Source organism: Triticum aestivum, chromosome 2A (assembly GCF_018294505.1).
Source record: "Triticum aestivum cultivar Chinese Spring chromosome 2A, IWGSC CS RefSeq v2.1, whole genome shotgun sequence".
In the NCBI taxonomy this organism is placed as follows: domain Eukaryota; kingdom Viridiplantae; phylum Streptophyta; class Magnoliopsida; order Poales; family Poaceae; genus Triticum; species Triticum aestivum.
In genome coordinates, this window is record NC_057797.1 from 344,413,649 (window position 1) to 344,435,455 (window position 21,807).

Here is a 21,807-nt window from a genome sequence, read left to right on the forward strand (position 1 = left end):
ATCACGTGATCCACAAAATAAGGGTCCAAACTTTCTCTCCAACAAGGATCACGATGCTGATTTTTTTTCAAAGACAAGTCAAGATGGCGACGAACGGCAATAACAGATGGATGATGATGATGGCGGCAGCGGCGGTGAAGAAAAGATCGGGCAGCGGAGAATGATAATGAAGTGGATGATGGTGTATGCGGATGCGGCGTGAACAAAACGTGACCAGAACTCGAAACTCTAAAAGACTAGACACTAAAAACCAGCAACTCGACACACGATGCAACCGAAAATTCAACAATGCAAAAACTAAGTGATAATAGCGAAAGGCTCAGACTGTTTGGGACACGGATGAACTAATCTAACTCTTTTTTGGTGGCTTTTTCTTGGACTCTAGGTACGAAGAACATATGCAATCTAGACTATGAAAAACTGGAAATCTCACCGAGCAACCTGAAAACTGATACCACTTGATAGAGGCGAGGGTGTCCCGATCTTTCGATGAGATGATAACTATCGATTTGGTGGAGACGACTTTGACGATCCGACTACAAACATGCACGACGTTGCGCCTTAGCAATCGCTAAACCAACTCCGGGAGGTTATTGACCACGCTGGAGCATGATCAACCTGACCACGAAGGTCTATTCCTGCAAGCAATCGAAGAACAAGCAAGAATATGATTAAGCAATCTGAATATTGCGAGTATGGATGAAGTATTGATAAAAGTGGGGTTTCATAAGCGGTCTTGGTCTGGTCGTTGGACACAAACGAAGTACACGAAGTTGTAGCGAAGGCTAACTTTTAACTAAATAAAACCCAAGTCTAAACGAAGCCTTAAGGGCTATATATATAGGGAAAAGAGAGGGGATTTTGTCCACCCTTGGCAAGGTGGGACTAAAACACCTCCTAAGTCCTTTCCCCTATAATATGGACTCTAAAAATAGATTACATGGGCCTGGCCCAAAATAAGGTGGCGCAACACCTACGGAGGAAATTTATGAAAGGCCATCTTGTATATTTCGTCCATCTTCTTGTATGTCATCATGGTGGCTTCAAAGTCCGGAAGTCTCCACTTGAACCTCCGTTCTTGTTCTCTTTGCACGCACCTTCATCTTCGTGCTTGACCATGCTCCAATGTTCATCCTTCTTGTCCGTGCTAGGCCCTTCAATTGCAAGCAACACAAATGTATCTAAGTTAGGCAGCATCATATTCTCATGAACACTAGAAACATTACCAAGAAACGAAAGTACCTGAAAATTTAATTGGCGTATCTGAGCTCTAGCAACTGTTCCAAGAGGTAAAACAACAGGGGATATGGGTGTAACTATGGTAGCCATGTCCTCATCATGTTCGAACCTCAAGGGTCTGCCGGAACCCGAAATCCGACAAAGCACATGCGGAATGTTAACATGTCTGACTACAGACATCTACAAATGAAAATGGCTGAGAAGCCTGACTATCTACCAGATCCTGCCGAGGGCACAAGATCGTAGCTGAGGTAACAAGCTAAACATCGAAATCCAAGTGGAACTACTTGTGAGAATGAAGTCTCTCTGCAAAAACATAATTTAAGCAAATGTGAGTACAAATGTACCCAGCAAGACTTACATCAGAACTAGCTACATATGCATCGCTATCAACAAAGGGGTGGTGGAGTTTGACTGCAGCAAGCCAGCTTTGACTCAGTGGCTAACCTGAACTAAGACTGCAAGTAACTCTTTTGAGGTGGCGCACACGAGTCCACAAATTCACCATACCAATACACCACTATGGATCCGCTCCCGTCTCCTTGCGAGAACGCCATCCATAGCACTCACACTTATCTTGCGCATTTTAGAGTATCCACTTTCATTTGTCTATGAACTATGCAAGGGGTCCAAGTTTCCATATCCGAGGAATCTAGCCATTCGAATAGATAATGATAACCCTATAGGGGTGTACTTCTTCACACACGCTCTCGCCACTTATCGCCCTGTACACGTCATGTACCTCGGCAACCTTCAAGCGGAAACCGGGCGAGGGAGTCGGCCATGACCTGACTAACCACACAAGTCTCTCATCCAAGTTTATCACCTATTTGGGTTCCATCCGCAAGGAGATCCGGCCGGGGTGTCGCTCACGGCCCCAAACGATGTGAGCAGGGTTCCCAAGCCCACCATCCGGGTGCCACTTGGTACACCGTGCCACTGTGCCTAGTCTTTCCCAAGCCCATTTGAACCGGGTGCCACTTGGTAGACTACTAACACTACCTACAAACACCAGAAACTAGTTGCAACACCTCGACAGAGATCGAGTTGATTAATAAGCCGAGAGGGGCCAAGTTACCGAAACCCAATGTGTGGTAATAACTCTTTATGGATCACAAACACAGAACTCAGTTCCTGAGGACGGGTGCAATGAGACAACCCACCATGTACTCCTAGATGGCCTCTCACCGCTACCTTTACCAAATCGTGTTCACACACTTAGCTCTCAACGATAGGACATGTTCACCACATTCCAATTCATCCCCGATGAATCAGACCTGACTCAACTCTAAGCAGTAGCAGGCATGACAAACAAGCACAAATGAGTAGGCACATCAGGGCTCAAACAACTCCTACTCATGCTAGTGGGTTTCATCTATTTACTATGGCAATGACAGGTCATGCAGAGGAAAAGGGGTTCAACTACCGCAACATGTAACGGTTGAATCGTTTTTGTCCTAATGAAGTAAAAGGAAGCAGGAGCAAGAGAGTGGGATTGTATTGGAACGAACAAGGGGGTTTTGCTTGCCTGGCACTTCTGAAGATAGTATAGCTCTTCATCGGTGTCATAGAACTCGTCGTCGAAACAACGTCTACTGAGGGGGAACGAACACCGACAAACAAGAGGGAACACAATCAATGCAATGCAACGACATGATGCATGATCATGACATGTCAAGAATGTTATGATTTACACTAATGCATCTAGCAACAGTTTAAATGAAGTCCATATGAACTAAGGGTTCATATGCAAACTCCATATTTAGCATTTAAAATGCCATTATCATGTTTTCACCTATACAGCATGTATAACTTAGTTTGACATGCATGAAAATGATACATATGGATAGATTGGATTTTTCTGATAATTTTTCATATATAAAACTTTTCATTTGGAGTTACGGTTGAATTACTATGAATTTTTGAAGTTTAAATCATTTTCTGGATTTTCCTAGATTATTTAGAATTAAACAAAAACAAGTAAATGATTTAACGCGTCAGCATAACGTCAGCATGACGTAAGCGAGTCAACATGACACGGTCCAGGTCAAACTGACAAGTGGGGTCCACTAGTCAGTGACCCAGTGCTGGTTAGTGACGCTGACAGGTGGGGTCGGGTCAACAGCCACGTCAGCAAGTCAGCACTTGCGTGTGGGGCCGGTCAACAGGTGACGTGGCCAGGTCAAACTGACCCGTGGGGCCCGTGGGGTTAGTTTAGTCTAAACAGGAGCTAAGCATGGTTAATTATGCCGTGGGGCCCAGTAGTCAGTGGCTCCGGGGAGGGTTAGCTGGCCGTGATTAGCGCTAATCACGCGGCCACGTTGGCTCGCCGGAGTTTAGCCGGCGGCGACCTCGAACCACGGCGGAGCCCGCTCGAAACTCGCTAGAGGCCACGGGTCGACGCGTCAGGGGCACCAGAAGGAAGCCCGTGCCCGTGCGCATCCGGGGACACCAGTGGGAGGGCGCAGCATGGCTGGAGTTCGCCGGAAGCGAGCTCCTGGCGGCGGCAAGAGCTCGGGTAGGATCGGCTACTCGCTATGGTACATGGGAAGGTGAGCTAGCAGGTGCGTTCGTCTCCTGGGAGCAGCACGAGCACGATGACGTGCTCAAGGGCAAGCTACGGCGTCTGTAGCCACGACGACGACATGGCCGTCGACGGCGAGCTTCGGGCACTAATGGAACGACGGCTACAGGATGGGAACGGAGGGGGCGAGCAAAGAGGAGTGATGAGGAGCTCACAGGGAGGCGGCGCAGAAGGTTAGTGGGCTCGGGGGCGCTAGACGTCGCGAATCGACGACGGTGATCGGTGGTGCCCGAGGTGGAAGACGAACTCGAAGGCGTCACCACGGTGCTCTTGGGTTCGGGATCTTTTGCGTGAAGGAGCTTTTCATCGTCACGGAGCTTTTGGACACGGAGAAGGGGCGAGAGGACCACGGTGGTCACGGTGGCAGCGAACGGCGGCGACGGATCCGTTCGGGTGAGTGAGAGGGAGAGGTCCAGGGGAGGGGAGAACGAACGAGGGGGTCGAGGCGGCGCCGAGGAGAGGACGCGAGGCGTCGCAGTGGCCAGGCGACGCAGGCAGGCAGCCTGGTGGCGTGGCGCTCGCGGGCGCGCCGTGCGCTGTCCCTCCTCTGCCTACTGGCAGAGGTTAGGGATGACTGGCACCGAGCCAGGTGGGCTGGGCTAGCACAGGTGAGGCCCAGGTAAGCATCCCTCCCTCTCTGTTATTATTTGTTTGAGTTTTTCTAATTTCTGCTACTGTTTTGCAAATAAAATACTAACCAAAACACTTTGGTTAATTCTGTAAATTTTTGTGAGGAATATTTGAATTATTTTCAAACCACACAACAAATTTCAGAATATTTGGAGCAACCAATATTTAATGGTAAATTTTAAACTCCAACTCAAATATCATAATGATTTAATTCAATGACCAAAATGTCCTGGAAAAATATGCATCATCTCTGGTAGAGGCTTTCACCTTTTTCTATAAATCATGAACATTTTAAAAGGATATTTTGAGGTCATTGAAAATATTTTGGTTGAACCTATTTGAATTGCATTCGTGCTACGGTTTATCAATCCCCAATTCAAATTTCTTAAATTTAAATATGATGACATGAATGCTTTCATGCAACTAGTTACAAGCAAATCTAGGGCTGTGACAACTCACCCGCACTAAACAAGAATCTCATCCCGAGATTCAAGACATGAGGTAAGAAGACCGAGGGGGCACAAAGCTAGCACAACCTTCACAATCTAGGTTGCACTTCATAAGAACGTTGATTTGGTCAGCACCTTTGCCTCGACGTCTTGCTCTGAGAACTCCATCCAGCACGTTAATGACAAAAAGAAACTCTATAGGAATCGATCTTCTCAAAGATCGAGCAACTCACGATCAACTCATGGAGTGAGATGTTGAAACACCTATTGAGCTGAGACACGAAAAACACATTGAGAGGGATGGAAGAAACAGATGACGAAGGTTCAAGTTGGTAGGAAACAATTCGACACTTAAATAGATGGTGAGGGGGGGTTTCAAAGTAGCAGGAGTTAAGTTGCCCATGATACCATAACGGAATGCCTCAGGGAAGGTGACTCATAGAATTAATCCCTTAAGTGGCAAAAAGAATTACTTTTGATACAGAGATCATTGAAACTCTCTATACCAGCCTAAGGAAAATCACAATTGATCATTTGAATGAATTCGAAAGAATGGCATACTTAGATTGGAGAGGAAACTAGAGTTATAGGACAACTCGGCAACGGAAGGCACATTCCAATTGATACCGAGGATATAACCCAATGACTGAGCGTGCTCTCAAGAACTTGATCATTTCTGTATTCATCAAGGTTTTACCAACATCCGTGCCGAGGATCCTGGCAACACATCATACTACCATGATAAACGGTGATGGAGGATGCAGATGCAAAGAAGGACATCACTTTCTCAGATTTTTCCTTAGCAATGCCAAAGAAGCAAATCTGGATGATCGATCGAGAGACATTTAGCACTCCGCTTCTGATAGAGGCAAAGGTGTCCCGTCTTTCGATGAGATGATGGATATCGCTTTGGTGGAAGTCGACTTTGACGATCCGACTACGAACGTGCGAGGACGTCGCGCCTTAGCAATCGCTAAACCAACTCCGAGAGGTTATTGACCACGCCGGAGCACGATCAACCTGACCACGAGGGTCTGTTTCCTGCGAGCAAACGAAGAACAAGCAAGAAACTAAGATTGCAATCTGGATATTGCGAATATAAGATGAAAGCTTTATTGATCAAGGTGGGGTTCTGTGACGCCTTTGTCTGGTCGTTGAACACAAACGAAGTACGCGAAGTTGCAGCTATGGCGAACTTTTAATCTAAACAAAACCCAAAGTCTAAACGATGCCCTAAGGGCTGTATATATGGAGGAAGAGGGGGGGAATTTCGTGGCCCTTGGTGGAGGGGTCCGAAATCAACCCTATCTCTTGTTTCCCCACACATATGGACTCTAAAAATAGCCTATACTTATGTATTTCGAAATTACATGGGCCTGGCCCAATAATAAGGTGACGCAGCACCTAAAATAGCCTCGGGACGAAATTTATGAAGTGGCATCTTGTATATTTCGTTCAAGGCTTCATGCACCCATTATGGTGGCTTCAAAGTCCTGAAATCATCACTTGTAACTCCGTTCTTGTTCCCCTTGCGCATGCCATCATCCCCATGCTTGTTCTTGCTCCAATGTTCATCCTTCTCCAAGCTAGGCCCTTCATTTGTAAGCAAAACAAATGTATCCAATTTAGGCAGCATCATATTCTGATGAACATTAGAATCATTACCAAGAAACGAAAGTACCTGGTAATTTAGTTGGCGTGCACGAGCTCTAGTAATTGGTCCAGTATGTATAGCAGCAGGGCCTGTGGGTGTAACAATGGTATTGATGTCCTCATCATCCTCCCCTTCTTGAAATGAAGTCGTCCTCGACGGAAACTCATCTTCCTCACCCAAATAAGGCTTCAAATCTGCAATGTTAAAAGTGGGACTAACCCCAAAATCTGCAGGCAGCTCAAGTTTATATGCATTATCATTTATTTTCTCTAACACCTTAAAGGGACCATCAGCACGTGGCATTAACTTTGATTTGCGCAAATCAGGAAATCTATCCTTACGCAAATGTAACCAAACAAGATCTCCAGGTGCAAACACAACATGTTTTCTACCCTTATCTCCAGCAAGTTTATATTTAGCATTCATGCGCTCAATGTTTTCCTTTGTTAACTCATGCATTTTTAAAATCAATTCAGCACGTTGTTTAGCATTAAAATTAACCTTCTCCGAAGATGGAAGAGGCAACAAATCAATAGGTGCACGAGGTAGGAAACCATACACAACTTCAAAAGGGCACATCTTAGTAGTAGAATGCAATGAACGATTATAAGCAAATTCAATATGAGGCAAGCATTCCTCCCACATTTTCTTATTATTCTTCAAAACAGCCCTAAGCATAGTAGACAACGTTCTATTGACTACTTCAGTTTGGCCATCAGTTTGGGGGTGACAAGTAGTACTAAAAAGCAGTTTAGTCCCCAACTTAGCCCATAAACATCTCCAAAAGTGGTTAAGAAATTTAGTATCACGATCTGAAACAATAGTATTTGGCACACCATGCAAGCGAATAATTTCACGAAAGAACAAATCAGCAACATTAACAGCATCATCGCTTTTATGACATGGTATAAAGTGTGCCATTTTCGAGAATCTATCCACGACAACAAATATGCTATCCCTCCCCTTCTTTGTTCGAGGTAAACCTAAAACAAAGTCCATAGATATATCCTCCCAAGGAACACTAGGTACAGGCAAAGGCATATATAAACCATGAGGGTTGAGTCGTGACTTAGCTTTTTGACATGTAGTGCAGCGAGCAATAAAACGCTCAACATCCTGTCTCATCTTTGGCCAAAAGAAATGTGTAGCAAGTACGTCCTCCGTCTTCTTCACGCCAAAGTGTCCCATTAATCCTCCTCCATGCGCCTCCTGCAACAACAAAAGACGAACGAAGCTAGCTGGAATGCATAGCTTGTTAGCACGAAACACAAATCCATCGTTAACGACAAACTTGTTCCACATTCTTCCTTCTTTGCAATTCTGCATTACATCTTTAAAATCAGCATCATGCACATATTGATCTTTGATGGTCTCCAAACCAAATATTTTGAAGTCAAGTTGTGAAAGCATAGTATAGCGACGAGACAATGCATCAGCAATAACATTTTCTTTTCCCTTCTTGTGTTTAATGACATAAGGGAAAGTCTCAATGAATTCAACCCATTTAGCATGTCTACGATTCAGTTTAGCTTGACTTTTAATATGTTTCAAAGATTCATGATCAGAATGTATAACAAATTCTTTGGGCCATAAATAATGTTGCCATGTTTCTAGAGTCCGAACAAGAGCATATAATTCTTTATCATAAGTAGAATAATTCAGACTAGGCCCACTCAATTTTTCAGAAAAGTATGCAACAGGTTTGCCATCTTGTAATAACACACCTCCTAATCCAATTCCACTAGCATCACATTCAAGCTCAAAAGTCTTATTAAAATCAGGAAGTTGGAGTAAAGGAGCATGTGTCAACTTATCTTTCAATACCGTGAAGGCTTCTTCCTGTGCGATACCCCAAAGAAAAGGCACATCTTTCTTTGTAAGCTCATTGAGAGGTGCAGCAATGGTGCTGAAATCTCTCACAAAACGCCTATAGAATCCAGCGAGGCCAAGAAAACTCCTCACTTGTGTGACCGTTTTGGGCTGCGGGCAACTCTCAATAGCTTCAATCTTGGCTTTATCAACTTCAATTCCCTGTGGAGTAACAACATAGCCAAGAAAAGATACTCGGTCGGTGCAAAAGGTGCACTTCCCAAGGTTACCAAACAAACGTGCATCACGTAGAGCAATAAAAACAGCACGTAAATGTTCCAAATGTTCTTCCAAAGATCTGCTATAAATCAATATGTCATCAAAGTAAACTACCACAAATCGTCCAATGAAAGCACGTAAAACTTCGTTCATTAATCTCGTGAAAGTACTAGGTGCATTAGTTAACCCAAAAGGCATGACTAACCACTCATATAATCCAAACTTAGTTTTAAATGCTGTTTTCCATTCATCTCCCAATTTCATACGAATTTGATGGTAGCCACTACGCAAATCAACTTTGGAGAATATTGTAGAACCACTCAATTCATCAAGCATATCATCTAGCCTAGGAATAGGATGACGATAACGAATAGTAATATTATTAATGCCTCTACAATCAACACACATACGCGATGTACCATCCTTTTTCGGCACTAGAATAATAGGAACAGCACAAGGACTAAGGGATTCGCGTATATAACCTTTGTCGAGAAGCTCTTGTACTTGACGCATAATCTCCTTCGTCTCCTCTGGATTGGTACGGTATGGTGCACGGTTTGGCAGTGAAGCACCGGGAATTAAGTCAATCTGATGCTCAATCCCTCGAATAGGCGGTAATCCCGGTGGCACGTCTTGTGGAAAGACGTCGGCGAACTCCTGCAAAATGTTAGTGACAGCAGGAGGCAAAGAGGAAGGCACGTCCTCGAATGAAAATAATGCCTCTTTGCACACAAAAGCATAGCAAACAGATTTGCTGAAATCTAGCTCATCAATATCAGATTTGGTGGCAAATAAACATGCACTTTTCAATTTAATTTCAGAAGCAACACTAGATGGTTTATTATTAGGCTTCATTTGCTGCTCAAATTCTTTTGCCACAATCTGATTTTCACTCTTATTCGTCTCCTGTTTTGCTTTATTAGCTCTATTAATATCATCTTTCAAAATGGAATCAGGAGTCATAGGAAGCAAAGTAATATTTTTATCCTTATGAACAAGAGTATAGTGATTGTTTCTACCATGGTGTACAGAATTTTTATCAAATTGCCATGGTCTACCAAGTAATAAGGAACATGCTTGCATAGGTACCACATCACAATCAACATAATCAGCATATGTAGAGATACTAAAATGCACACGAACAGTACGTGTTACTTAACCTTGCCGCTGTTGTTGAACCATTGGATGTAGTAAGGATGTGGATGTGGTCTTGTGGTGAGAGAAAGCTTCTCCACCATCTCCATGCTAGCCAAGTTTGATGAGGACATGACTACCTTGGATATGACCAAAAATATTGCATATATGCATATTTGTCAGGTGATTTCTAGTGCAAACTATTCAATAATCTATTTATGTTATCCAGAACAAAAATACTTCACACACTTTTGTGTTTTGTCTAATTGCAGGTGTATGGGACATTTGTACAATCCACATATGAAGATAAGGAAGAAAGAGATGTTTATTTGCTGTCCAAAAAGTTCTCGCACGTCACTTTTGGCCCAAGAGAAGATAGAGTCCAAGTCTCTCACGTTCTGGATTCAGATTCGGACTGCACAGACACACCTGACTCAAAACGCACACAAGTTTTTCATACGGACTCCGAATTGGGTGATTCTTTTTTTGTTGGAAACTAGATTTCGTGCACTTTCCAACCCAATTGGAATCACCTTCAAATTCGTCCGGAGCGTTGAGTTGTGGACGAAACAATCTGATGCTGCAGCAGAATCCGAGTCAAACTACAAGTCCAAAGGTGTTACATCACCTCCACTTGGGCCCATTGGCCTTGTACGACCTAGATTTAGTTTTAGGCTGCCTTGGGACGTCTTCCCACCTCCTTGGCCGCCACCCCTTGCTCCTATATAAGTAGATCCATCTAGTAGCTTTTCCTTGGGATTTGTTTAGTTAAAAGTTAGCCAACGCAACTTCGTGTACTTCGTTTGTGTCCAACGACCAGACCAAGACCGCTTTCGGATCCCCACCTTCATCAATACTTCATACATATTTGCAATATTCAGATTGTTTTTATCATATTCTTGCTCGTTCTTCGATTGCTTGCAGGAATAGACCTTCGTGGTCAGGTTGATCGTGCACCGGCGTGGTCAATAACCTCTGGAGATTGGTTTAGCGATTGCTAAGGCGCAACGTCGTGCACGTTTGTAGTCGGATCGTCAAAGTCGTCTCCACCAAATCGATAGTTACCATCTCATCGAAAGATCGGGACACCCCGCCTCTATCAGCTATACTATGCTTTCACAACTTGACTTCAAAATATTTGGTTTGGAGACCATCAAAGATCAATATGTGCATGATGCTGATTTTAAAGATGTACTGCATAATTGTAAAGAAGGAAGAATGTGGAACAAGTTTGTCGTTAACGATGGATTTGTGTTTCGTGCTAACAAGCTATGCATTCCAGCTAGCTCCGTTCGTCTTTTGTTGTTGCAGGAGGCGCATGGAGGAGGATTAATGGGACACTTTGGCGTGAAGAAGATGGAGGACGTACTTGCTACACATTTCTTTTGGCCAAAGATGAGACGGGATGTTGAGCGTTTTATTGCTCGCTGCACTACATGTCAAAAAGCTAAGTCACGACTCAATCCTCATGGTTTATATATGCCTTTGCCTGTACCTAGTGTTCCTTGGGAGGATATATCTATGGACTTTGTTTTAGGTTTACCTCGAACAAAGAAGGGGAGGGATAGCATATTTGTTGTCGTGGATAGATTCTCGAAAATGGCACACTTTATACCATGTCATAAAAGCGATGATGCTGTTAATGTTGCTGATTTGTTCTTTCGTCAAATTATTCGCTTGCATGGTGTGCCAAATACTATTGTTTCAGATCGTGATACTAAATTTCTTAGCCACTTTTGGAGATGTTTATGGGCTAAGTTGGGGACTAAACTGCTTTTTAGTACTACTTGTCACCCCCAAACTGATGGACAAACTGAAGTAGTCAATAGAACGTTGTCTACTATGCTTAGGGCTGTTTTGAAGCATAATAAGAAAATGTGGGAGGAATGCTTGCCTCATATTGAATTTGCTTATAATCGTTCATTGCATTCTACTACTAAGATGTGCCCTTTTGAAGTTGTGTATGGTTTCCTACCTCGTGCACCTATTGATTTGTTGCCTCTTCCATCTTCGGAGAAGGTTAATTTTGATGCTAAACAACGTGCTGAATTGATTTTAAAAATGCATGAGTTAACTAAGGAAAACATTGAGCGCATGAATGCTAAATATAAACTTGCTGGAGATAAGGGTAGAAAACATGTTGTGTTTGCACCTGGAGATCTTGTTTGGTTACATTTGCGTAAGGATAGATTTCCTGATTTGCGCAAATCAAAGCTAATGCCACGTGCTGATGGTCCCTTTGAGGTGTTAGAGAAAATAAATGATAATGCATATAAACTTGAGCTGCCTGCAGATTTTGGGGTTAGTCCCACTTTTAACATTGCAGATTTGAAGCCTTATTTGGGTGAGGGAGATGAACTTCCGTCGAGGACGACTTCATTTCAAGAAGGGGAGGATGATGAGGACATCAATACAATTGTTACACCCACAGCCCCTGCTGCTATACATACTGGACGAATTACTAGAGCTCGTGCACGCCAACTAAATTACCAGGTACTTTCGTTTCTTGGTAATAATTCTAATGTTCATGAGAATATGATGCTACCTAAATTGGATACATTTGTTTTGCTTACAAATGAAGGGTCTAGCTTGGAGAAGGATGAACATTGGAGCAAGAACAAGCATGGAGATGATGGCATGCGCAAGGGGAACAAGAACGGAGTTACAAGTGATGATTTCAGGACTTTGAAGCCACCATAATGGGTGCATGAAGCCTTGGACGAAATATACAAGATGCCACTTCATAAATTTTGTCCCGAGGCTATTTTAGGTGCTGCGTCACCTTATTATTGGGCCAGGCCCATGTAATTTCGAAATACATAAGTATAGGCTATTTTTAGAGTCCGTATGTGTGGGGAAACAAGAGATAGGGTTGATTTCGGACCCCTCCACCAAGGGCCACGAAATTCCCCCCTCTTCCTCCATATATACAGCCCTTAGGGCATCGTTTAGACTTTGGGTTTTGTTTAGATTAAAAGTTCGCCATAGCTGCAACTTCGCGTACTTCGTTTGTGTTCAACGACCAGACAAAGGCGTCACAGAACCCCACCTTGATCAATCAAGCTTTCATCTTATATTCGCAATATCCAGATTGCAATCTTAGTTTCTTGCTTGTTCTTCGTTTGCTCGCAGGAAACAGACCCTCGTGGTCAGGTTGATCGTGCTCCGGCGTGGTCAATAACCTCTCGGAGTTGGTTTAGCGATTGCTAAGGCGCGACGTCCTCGCACGTTCGTAGTCGGATCGTCAAAGTCGACTTCCACCAAAGCGATATCCATCATCTCATCGAAAGATCGGGACCCTCGCCTCTATCAAGCAAAGTAATATTTTTATCCTTATGAACAAGAGTATAGTGATTGTTTCTACCATGGTGTACAGAATTTTTATCAAATTGCCATGGTCTACCAAGTAATAAGGAACATGCTTGCATAGGTACCACATCACAATCAACATAATCAGCATATGTAGAGATACTAAAATGCACACGAACAGTACGTGTTACCTTAACCTTGCCGCTGTTGTTGAACCATTGGATGTAGTAAGGATGTGGATGTGGTCTTGTGGTGAGAGAAAGCTTCTCCACCATCTCCATGCTAGCCAAGTTGTTGCAGCTCCCTCCGTCTATGATGACGCGCACAGAACGTTCCTTCACAACTCCCTTGGTATGGAACAAATTGTGCCTCTGATTTTGCTCAGCTTGTGTGACCTGCACACTCAAAACACGTTGAGCAACTAAACTTTCATACCTGTCAGCGTCTTCAGGAGCCATGAATTGCGTCTCATGATCAGAATCATCTCCACCATGTTCTTCACGTGTAATAAGAGCCAAAGTCTCCTCATCATAGTCACTAGCGGACTCATATCCACCATCCGCGGTAGCAATCATCACACGCGGAGATTTGCATTGTCTCGCATAATGACCTCCTCCCTTACAACGACGACAAATAATATCACTTGTGTGCCCTGTTGATGCCATGGAAGAAGAAGAACTCCGTGCAGGCCCAGCAGGTGCGCTCTTGGCAGATAATGGTGGTTGTGCCTGTTTTCTTGTATCACGACTGGAGGAGGCACCTAATTGAGGTGCTGGTGCAGTTGAAGTAGAAGATGCACGCGGTGTCCATGATGAAGGTCGGCCTGCAGAAAAGTTAGTTCGCGCCAATGCTTGTCGATCCTGCACTTCAGGTTCAGCTTTACAAGCAAGATGAAATAAACGAGTGATATTAGTATACTCCTTATAGTCTAGAATGGTCTGAATCTCTCTATTTAATCCACCCAGAAAACGTGCAAGCATAGCTTCATTCTCCTCAACAATACCACATCTAATCATGCCAGTTTGTAATTCCTGATAATATTCTTCTACAGAATTTTTTCCTTGTCTTAAGCGCTGTAATTTTTGAAGCAATTCACGTTGATAATATGGTGGAACCCAACGAGTACGCATAGCAGTTTTCAAAGCAGCCCAAGTAGCAGGAATAGGATATAATCTACAATGTTCAGACCACCATACACATGCAAAACTAGTGAAAGCACAAACAGCAGCAGCAACCCGTCTCTCCTCGGGATATTGTAATAATGTAAATCATTGTTCAGTTTCTAACTCCCAAGTAAGATATATATCAGGAACATATCTACCCTCAAATGGTGGAATATTCAATTTCAGTTTAGGAATATGGACATCATCTCGTACCTGAGGTGGTGGTGCAGGCCTACCATTACGAATATATACCTGAGGTCGACCTGCTGGTGGTGGTGCTGGTGGCTGCTCGTAGATCTGATTTTGATCAACCTCATCCTCATAATCGCCCGCATACTCATCATCCTCCTGGGTACCAGCAACAGCAGTAGCAGGAGCCACAGAAGTATCAACAGCAGCACCAACAGTTTGGCCAAACACAAGAGGAACACGGCTCGCTCGGCGAAGGTCTATTTCGCGACGTGGAGGTAGTCGTTGTTGTTGTTGTTGGAGAGGTGCGTTAGGTGCAGCGGGTGGTGGTGTTGGAAGACGCGCGAGCAATTCATTAAATCTGTTATCGAGCTTTGTTTCGAACGTCTTCTCAAGGCCGGTAATCTTCTCCCTGGCCTCTTCAAAATTATTCAGCACATCTTGCACCTGTTCAATCATCATGTGCTGAAACTTATCATGAAGCTCCTTGTTCGATAAGTTCTCCCAGTCAATCTCGTCGGCTTGTGATCCTGGCATGGTTAGCAGCAATAGAAACACACAAGAATATGATCCTACAGACTACTAAGAAGTGGTGGTGGTGTATCACAAATCCGTCAAGCAAATCTCAAATTCTTACCAGTTCTTACCCAGCAGCAGGCGGTGATCGGCAACCGTTGTAGTCAAAAACTCTCAAAGCTTGGATAGAGCGATTACCAGGGAGAGTCAAACACACGACGTAGATGTATGTGGAGCTGGGAAGGCTTATAGTATGGTAGCAAAAAGGGTCAGCAATAATCAATTCAGAGATGCAAAGTTGAATAAACGCTCAACGACGGTACTGTGCTGGTCCTAGGCTAGACTGTGCTAGAGACGCGAGCCTAGAACACCAACAAAATCACGGCGCGACACGTAAACAAGGGAAAAGCACACTCTGAATTTTTTTTCGCTCTTTTTTTTTGCGCTCTCTTTTTTTTTGCGCTGCTTTTTTTTTGCGAAAAATCACTATAATGGCGAGTGTCTCAAAACTCTTCCTAGCTCAAACGGACAGGATGGGCACGAAATTTTTTCGACCAATTTTTTTTTTTCGACTGCCCGGACCCAAAAACTGGAAACGGGTCAAAAAAAACTTCCTATAATGGCACCTGTCTCAAAACACTCAGAAACACCTAAAAATAGGATAGCCAGAAATTTTTTCGAAAAATGCGTTTTCGAAAAATTTTGGGCCTAAACGGAGCGTGGCTACCCGACTCTTTTTTTTTCCGAAACCTACTCCGGCAAGGAAACACGAATCGGAATCTAGATGGATCCCGAAAACAAACCTAATAAGCAAGGAACTCGGATTGGTGGTGGATATATGGTGGTGGTATATGGCAGCGGTGGTGGTAGCGGTGGTAGTATATGGATATGGATCGGTGGTGGTATATGGGCACGGATTGGTGGTGGTATATGGATACGAATTCGGAGCGGTGGTGGTAGATGGCAGGGGCGATGATGATGGTGCGGCGGCGGCATGACAACTTATGACCAGAACTCGAAACTCTAAAAGACTAGACTCTAAGACCAGCAACTAGACACGACGATGCAACCGCAAATTCAACAAAGCAAAACCCTAAAAAGATTATGCAAAGGCTCAGATTGGTTCGGATATGATGAACTAACCCTAATTTTTTTTGTGGCTTTTTCGTGGACTGTAGGTATGAAGAACAGACTCGATCTAAACTACGAAAAACTGTAAAATCTCACCGAGCAACCTGGAAATCTGATACCACTTGATAGAGGCTAAGGTGTCCCGTCTTTCGATGAGATGGTGGATTTCGCTTTGGTGGAAGTCGACTTTGACGATCCGACTACGAACGTGCGAGGACGTCGCGCCTTAGCAATCGCTAAACCAACTCCGAGAGGTTATTGACCACGCCGGAGCACGATCAACCTGACCACGAGGGTCTGTTTCCTACGAGCAAACGAAGAACAAGCAAGAAACTAAGATTGCAATCTGGATATTGCGAATATAAGATGAAAGCTTTATTGATCAAGGTGGGGTTCTGTGACGCCTTTGTCTGGTCGTTGAACACAAACGAAGTACGCGAAGTTGCAGCTATGGCGAACTTTTAATCTAAACAAAACCCAAAGTCTAAACGATGCCCTAAGGGCTGTATATATGGAGGAAGAGGGGGGAGTTTCGTGGCCCTTGGTGGAGGGGTCCGAAATCAACCCTATCTCTTGTTTCCCCACACATACGGACTCTAAAAATAGCCTATACTTATGTATTTCGAAATTACATGGGCCTGGCCCAATAATAAGGTGACGCAGCACCTAAAATAGCCTCGGGACGAAATTTATGAAGTGGCATCTTGTATATTTCGTCCAAGGCTTCATGCACCCATTATGGTGGCTTCAAAGTCCTGAAATCATCACTTGTAACTCCGTTCTTGTTCCCCTTGCGCATGCCATCATCCCCATGCTTGTTCTTGCTCCAATGTTCATCCTTCTCCAAGCTAGGCCCTTCATTTGTAAGCAAAACAAATGTATCCAATTTAGGCAGCATCATATTCTCATGAACATTAGAATCATTACCAAGAAACGAAAGTACCTGGTAATTTAGTTGGCGTGCACGAGCTCTAGTAATTGGTCCAGTATGTATAGCAGCAGGGCCTGTGGGTGTAACAATGGTATTGATGTCCTCATCAGCTTCTAATGTTCTCCTTGATGTACTAGGTACCACGGTCAATGCTTAAAAGCATCAACATGGCCATCAAGTAAAGGTCGGACTTCGGGAGCACAAAAATCCATAAGGAACAACTTGTGGAATAAGTCATACAACATCCTCATGGGAAGTGACCAAACGGCTTAATCAAGATACTACAATAATAGTGCTTCCAGCTAGGTGCGTCCACTTCACTGGAATCTATATCATAGTTCTTGGAAGAAGTTTCAACCATCATATCTACCTGAGATTCAGATCTGGTTGGTAACAGGATATTTCAGACAACATCTCTGAAAAGGAAAGGTTGCAACACAAGTCGACGAGATGACGTTGCAAGATTCTCGGCAAATGAACTACGATAGCAAGCTCCAAAACATGAGCTGGTTCCGCTACACACATGTGAACATGATGTCTCAGACAAGCATGACCACATAATAGTCTTATAATAAAACACTATCGAGTTCAAGTGAGGAACCATCATCAAGGATATCGAAGTCTTATGCATTACCATGGATTAGCACTTAACTCCTTTTCCTAGAACAAATTAGTCAGTGGCTTGGTGTGTTACAGAATTCATATGGAACGAAGATGATCAGTCAACAGACCACAAAATACTTTGCACATGCATGGCTGACTTGGGATGATTCCAGAGGAAGCAAAAACAAGCTTTCTCGAGTTCATGGCGGCAACTTGCATCAAATGAACATGAGTTAGAGGAAGTTACTTCTTTCATCCGAACATATGCTTCATGAGCTAGCATGAAGAAATGCCTTCAAAAGTTTCCAACACTAACTTAGATGTTCAACATGAATCATGGACAAGATGAAAATGTTGTCAATGGGATCAACAACAATCCATCCCGACTTCCATATAGGTGGAATTCCACAACTATGTGAACAAGGTGATAGTATTCATCAGACCCAAGAATATAATGGTGTATGCTCGAGGAAACAACCACGAGTAAGACAACATTACGAATATCGTTGGTTCTGATTTGATTTGATGATAGCCCATACTCAAATCAAGGTTTGGACAAGACAATAGATCCAACAACTGATCACGAGGACCAATCGATGGAGACATCATCTTTCTTCAACACACACACACACACAAAAAGATATCCCTTAACATGAGCTAAGTCAGACAAGCTTTTATCTTCCAACTCTCCAAGTTGTTGTTTAGCTTAACCAACTAGCTCAGGGGTATCCAACACGCATTCTTGGAGAAAGAGTGGTTTATTGGTAAACCAACTTGATCACGAACTCACCATATCGGTCAGGGGATGACCTGGTGATACTTCCGTGAAGATATCCGGCAAATCACGAACCACTTATATGACTCTAAGCTCGAGAACAATCTTGCTTTTCAAGGAAAGACGATATGATCGAAAGAGTGAGGGATTGACACAATCCCAACTCATGGATCGAAGAGTGCACCAAAAATAAGGACTAGGTAGCACGATCATTCTTAGAGTGTTGATTTAATGAGAATATTGTTCATTTACTACAAGGCAACGAGTTGCTCGGAGTATTGATTTCACACATCACAATTCACTTGTCGGCATTTCCGTTACAACAACACGGGACCGAGGAATGAATAATGATGGCGAGAAGTATCACTGCGTGAAGAATTCATAAGAGGTGGTGCAATTTTCATGACATTCTTGACATAAAGATGGTTACACTCCAAGGTAGAACAGAGAAAAAGCTGGATTGGCATTTTGATCTGTGAAATACAACTACTTTGACTAGTCCAAGAAATGGATGAGGTGCTGGAGTTTGTTTTCTCCTAGTCATTCTGGAATAGAACGGCTTGTCAGACCACGAGAATAATAGACATCAATAACACGAAAGCACGACTACTCCTGACTACAAATTGATAGTCGGAGGTCAGAAAACAACTAATGAGGGACAACTCAAGGAACATATGGTTTTCTAAATTATGGATGCATAGATTGGTATGTCAAACAAGTTCAGCATATTTCTTTCGGATAACCCATGCAGTAGAAAAGGGACTGGCAGATTCACAATTTGAATGGAGTACTCCTCAAGAGCACCCTGGTTGTGATCTTTGGTCCAAGAGAACTTCTGCCATGATGGTTCATGGTATTGGAAGAACGATATACCACAGACCTCGAGGACTATCACAAGGTTACTAATATCCTAAAGGAACCAGCAAACACTATCAACATGAATGAGTAGTGATGAGGACATGACTACCTTGGATATGACCAAAAATATTGCATATATGCATATTTGTGAGGTGATTTCTAGTGCAAACTATTCAATAATCTATTTATGTTATCCAGAACAAAAATACTTCACACACTTTTGTGTTTTGTCTAATTGCAGGTGTATGGAACATTTGTACAATCCACATATGAAGATAAGGAAGAAAGAGATGTTTATTTGCTGTCCAAAAAGTTCTCTCACGTCACTTTTGGCCCAAGAGAAGATAGAGTCCAAGTCTCTCACGTTCTGGATTCAGATTCGGACTGCACAGACACACCTGACTCAAAACGCACACAAGTTTTTCATACGGACTCCGAATTGGGTGATTTTTTTTGTTGGAAACTAGATTTCGTGCACTTTCCAACCCAATTGGAATCACCTTTAAATTCGTCCGGAGCGTTGAGTTGTGGACGAAACAATCTGATGCTGCAGCAGAATCCGAGTCAAACTACAAGTCCAAAGGTGTTACATCACCTCCACTTGGGCCCATTGGCCTTGTACGACCTAGATTTAGTTTTAGGCTGCCTTGGGACGTCCTCCCACCTCCTTGGCCGCCACCCCTTGCTCCTATATAAGTAGATCCATCTAGTAGCTTTTCCTTGGGATTTGTTTAGTTAAAAGTTAGCCATTGCAACTTCGTGTACTTCGTTTGTGTCCAACGACCAGACCAAGACCGCTTACGGATCCTCACCTTTATCAATACTTCATACATATTTGCAATATTCAGATTGCTTTTATCATATTCTTGCTCGTTCTTCGATTGCTTGCAGGAATAGACCTTCGTGGTCAGGTTGATCGTGCACCGGCGTGGTCAATAACCTCTGGAGATTGGTTTAGCGATTGCTAAGGCGCAACGTCGTGCACGTTTGTAGTCGGATCGTCAAAGTCGTCTCCACCAAATCGATAGTTACCATCTCATCGAAAGATCGGGACACCCCGCCTCTATCAAGTGGTATCAGTTTTCAGGTTGCTTGGTGAGAATTTCCAGTTTTCCTAGATTAGATTTAATTTCTTACCTATTGTCCAAGAAAAAGCCACAAAAAAGAGTTAGATCTATTCATCCTTGGTCCAAGCCAGTCTGAGCCTTTGCAATTTTCTTTTCATTGATTGCATAGTTGAATTATCGATTGCATCGTCGTGTCGAGTTGCTGGTCTTAGTGTCTAGTTCGTTTAGAGTTTCGAGTTCTGTTCACATTAGTCACGCCATCGCTGCATCATTATCTCTTCCGCTGTCCACCACCCATCCATCAATTTCCACAACGTGCTACCCACCATTCATTGTCATAATAATAGTTGAGATCGTTCACATCTTCACTTGATCCAATCTGCATCTTATCTAGTTTGTTTTGGAAAGAGGGAGAAAAAAAGAGAGAAAAAAACGAGAGAGAAAAAAAGGAAAAAAAAAGTCAGAGAAAAAAAGGAGAGAAAGAAAAAAAAAGTGTGAGGAAAAAAAAAGAGAAAAAAAAACAAAATTCGGATCTTTTTAGACTCAATCTCGTAGTTGAATTCGGATTGGAATCTGTTTTGTGCACTGTTCAGTAAAACAGCTTGGCTGTTGTTTCACATCATTATCTTTACTGCCGTTGTGATCTTCACTTATATCTTGCTGTCCAGAGCTACTTAGTATCCTTCATTGATGCTGGTTGTGCTTCGACGTGACCTCATTAGTGTTCTAGGCTCGCGTCTCTAGTTCGGTCTAGCCTAGGACCAGCACAGTACCGTCGTTGAGCGTTTATTCAACATTGCATCTCTGAATTGATTATTGCTAATCTTTTGCTACCATATATAGCCAACCCAGCTCCACATATTTCTACACCGTGTATACGCACGTTCCCCTGGCAATCGCTTTACACAATCTTCAGAGTTATTTGACACCGCTGGTTGCCTGTCACCACCTGCCGCATGGTAAGAACTTGTAAGATATTGATATTTGCTTTACTGTGAGCACTTTACAACCACATCCTAGTAGTTCATAGGAACATTATTCTCGAATTTTAGTTCTTGTTTCTACTAATCATGACAGGTTCCAGAGATAGAAGTTCTTGGACGACGGACACATCTTCACCATCACAAGAGTTGGGACAACACACACAAGCATATGGTCAGGTTATCTCTTTACCATCATTTGAGGGTAGATTTAATCCTGCTATTTATCTAGCTTGGGAGCTTGAAGTAGAACAAGTTTTTAGTCACCATGATTTTTCTGAACTTGAGAGAGTACGAGCTACCATTAGAGCATTTACTGGTTTTGCTTCTGTTTGGTGGAGTGTACATTGTAAGAAAACCACTGATAACCAACCCACAACTTGGAAAGTTTTGAAAGCTATAATGAGACAACAATTTTTTCCTCCTTACTACCGTCGTGAATTGCGTTGCAAATTGGAGCAATTAAAACAAGGCAGTAACACTGTTCATGCTTACTACCAAGAGTTC